A 2,954-nucleotide genomic window follows, 5' to 3' on the forward strand; every position below is an offset into this window, starting at 1 on the left:
ATGCAAATGCAAGGCCTGAGATGGAAGAAACTGTACCCTAAAATGTCAGGCCAGGCAGGGGTGGCAGCCCTCACCTCACTGCCTTCCGATCTCCTCCTGTAATTCCCCATCATGATTATTATCACCAAGGGATACAAACATCTATCAAGCATCCCCCAAACGTGACAACTCATGCCCCACCACCTAGAATCTAATATGGTCTCTGATTGATAGCATGGAAGTCAGTAGGTTATTATGTACATGTGATATCTCCCCTAAGGACAGGTACAAGGTGAGTACAAGGTCCTCTGTGCCCCCAACACACACACACATACACACACATACACACACACACACACACATATGTGAATGCACACATATATACATGCACACATACATACACATGTGGTGCACACATAAACATGCATATAAACACTCATGCTTCCCCCCAAACACACATGAACACACACACAAGTCTTCCCAACATGTGTGTGTGTGTGTGTGTGTGTGTTCATCACTTTGTGGGCAATAAAGAGTAAAGCACCTACCTCAACCAAAGGGACCAGTTAGTAATTATGTCCTTGACCTGGGCCACCACACCATGAGATTCTCACTTTAATGCTAACTGTGCCTTTCTTGACTATTCCCTAGATGGAGACTCAGAGGCATGAGACCTGTGCATGCCCTGGATTCGGGCTGCCTGTTCTGCTTTGCCCAGTAGCTGTGATACACTTTCACCATGAGCATCTGATTCCACTGCCCTTGTCCCTGGTTCCCACTCCAGCATCCTATTCTAACACACTAGTTATAGTCAGTGCATCTGCTGCCATTTTTGTGTTGAGCTCTGCCTATGAAAAAGTGATATCTACTAGAGTGAAAGCAGAACAATCATCAAGCTGGAATCCCAACAGCATAAGGATACAAAATCATTGAGGTCAGAGTTAGAATCATAAGAATCATAACAGAAAAGAGCTAGCATCTGACACCCTAAGAACAAAGATCAGAAGTATGTCAAAGGCCAAGAACTAGGAGGAAGAACAACAACAACAACAAAAAAAAAAAAAAAAAAAAAAAAAAAAAAAAACAATAGAGAGGAAGATGTCAAGAAGGCATCTAATTCCAAGTAACAATCCTAAACTTGTGAATCAAGGGCATGTGGCCCAGCTCAGCTCTGACTCACAGCCTAAGGGACAAAATATAATAATAATAATAAATGATAATCATAAGCCTTAGAGTTGAGGAGATCATATTGCTTTAAATTATATTTATTCCCATATGTGTGTATACGGGTTAGGCTTACTATTGCTATGATGAAACACTATGACCAAAAGAAGATTAGAAAAAAGGTTTATTTATTGTATACTTTTACTTTGTAGTCCGTCACTGAAGGAAATCAGGGCAGAAATTCAAGCAGGGCTAGGACCTGGAGACAGAGCTGATGCAGAAGACAAGGAGAAGTGCTGCTTTCTTGCTAGCTTTCTGTGGCTTAGAATGGGAAGGACCCTCCCCTCATCAATCCCTAATTAAGAAAATGCCTTGTAGGCCTGCCTATAGGCAATTCTTACTGAGGCATTGTCTCAACTTCTACTCCCTCATCTCCATGACTGTGTAACTTGTGTCAATTGACATAAAACTAGCCAGGACAACTGACCTCTTGTCAACACAGAAATACATCACTATTAATCCACAACCTTTCCTTTTTCACTCATCCAAGGTCTCACATTAATAGAAACATCACAGCAGCAGAGTATGCTCTACAGACCATGGGTTGCTATAGATGACTGAAGTACTTCAACTACATGTTGGGAAAACTTGGCCATCTAACTGCTGAGCTGGATTAAGTGCCCATGAGGATAGTGTTTCAGCAAATTGGGGTCGGTATGCAGTTGGTACTTTGGTCTGTAAAACCATACGGTTCATCTTGAAGTATCATCAGGAATTGGTACCCACTTATCTCAGATTCGGTGTCCAAGAGTCCTAGGAGAGGAAGATTCGGTGTCCAAGAGTCCTAGGAGAGGAAGATTCGGTGTCCAAGAGTCCTAGGAGAGGAAATGGTGGCATCTTTTGCTGACGATGGAGCCACAGAAAGAGTGCTCAACAAGACTTATGGCAGACGTCAGGTCCAAGCCTCCCCCTTGAGGATGACCTTCCTTGAGAACCACTCCCCAAGTAGGCATATTTCCTTCCAGAACTTCAAGGTGAGCTTCCTCCAAAGTGAGGCCAGTGAGGAAGCCTTGCAGGAGATCTCACACCCCAGGATGAGCTTGCTGTCATTAGAGCTCAGATTGCTAAGACTGTGACCCTGCAGGTGCAGCAGAGTCCCGGTTTAGGTCACTTAGATACTTCCACATCTGTTACTATAGCACCATCACCTCTTTCCCTCCTCCTCCATTGGTGCACCACCAAAGTATATCTGCTCTTGATCTGATCAAGGAACAAAGAGAGTAAAAACAATGCTGGAAAGACTTTGGGTAAGGATCACTCAAAGAAGCCTGACATGCCAAATATGTTAGAGATCTTTAAGGGCATGAACGTTGTAAAACTATGGTCAGTCGTTAGGCCAGAGGATATAAAGTCTAGGCCAGAAGATACTACAGACCCTGCTGCCCTGCCCTCAGAGCAGAGCCTCTGAAAAAGTTTGCTTATTGGTATCAACACGACAGTCAAGGTGAAGCTGAAAGAGGAATTCCAAAGCCAGAGTCAAAGGCCACCTCAGTTCTGGAGCTCTCCTTTAACCCACATATATTATAACAAGTTTCAAATAAGTAGCCAAGGTTCATCCTCCAGCCTTGGAGATATTTGCAGAGCTCCAGAACACAGACAGCTATTTGTGGACCTTTCTGTACATTTTTCAATTCTTAACATTAATATGTATGCAAATGTCTTATGTGCACACATTTGGATATATAACAATATGAGTGGCATCAGTGAGGATACTGTTTGTTCGTGGTCATTGATAGCTTACTGGTCAGTGG

The 2,954-nt window shown here is 43.2% G+C and overlaps 1 pseudogene; it reads left to right on the forward strand.

Moving 5' to 3' along the window:
• Positions 1-1,809: 1,809 nt before the first annotated feature.
• LOC127670133 (mitochondrial fission regulator 1-like) lies at positions 1,810-2,730 on the forward strand (annotated as a pseudogene).
• Positions 2,731-2,954: the final 224 nt, after the last annotated feature.

This window comes from Apodemus sylvaticus, chromosome 19 (genome assembly GCF_947179515.1).
Source record: "Apodemus sylvaticus chromosome 19, mApoSyl1.1, whole genome shotgun sequence".
NCBI classification, from domain to species: Eukaryota; Metazoa; Chordata; class Mammalia; order Rodentia; family Muridae; genus Apodemus; species Apodemus sylvaticus.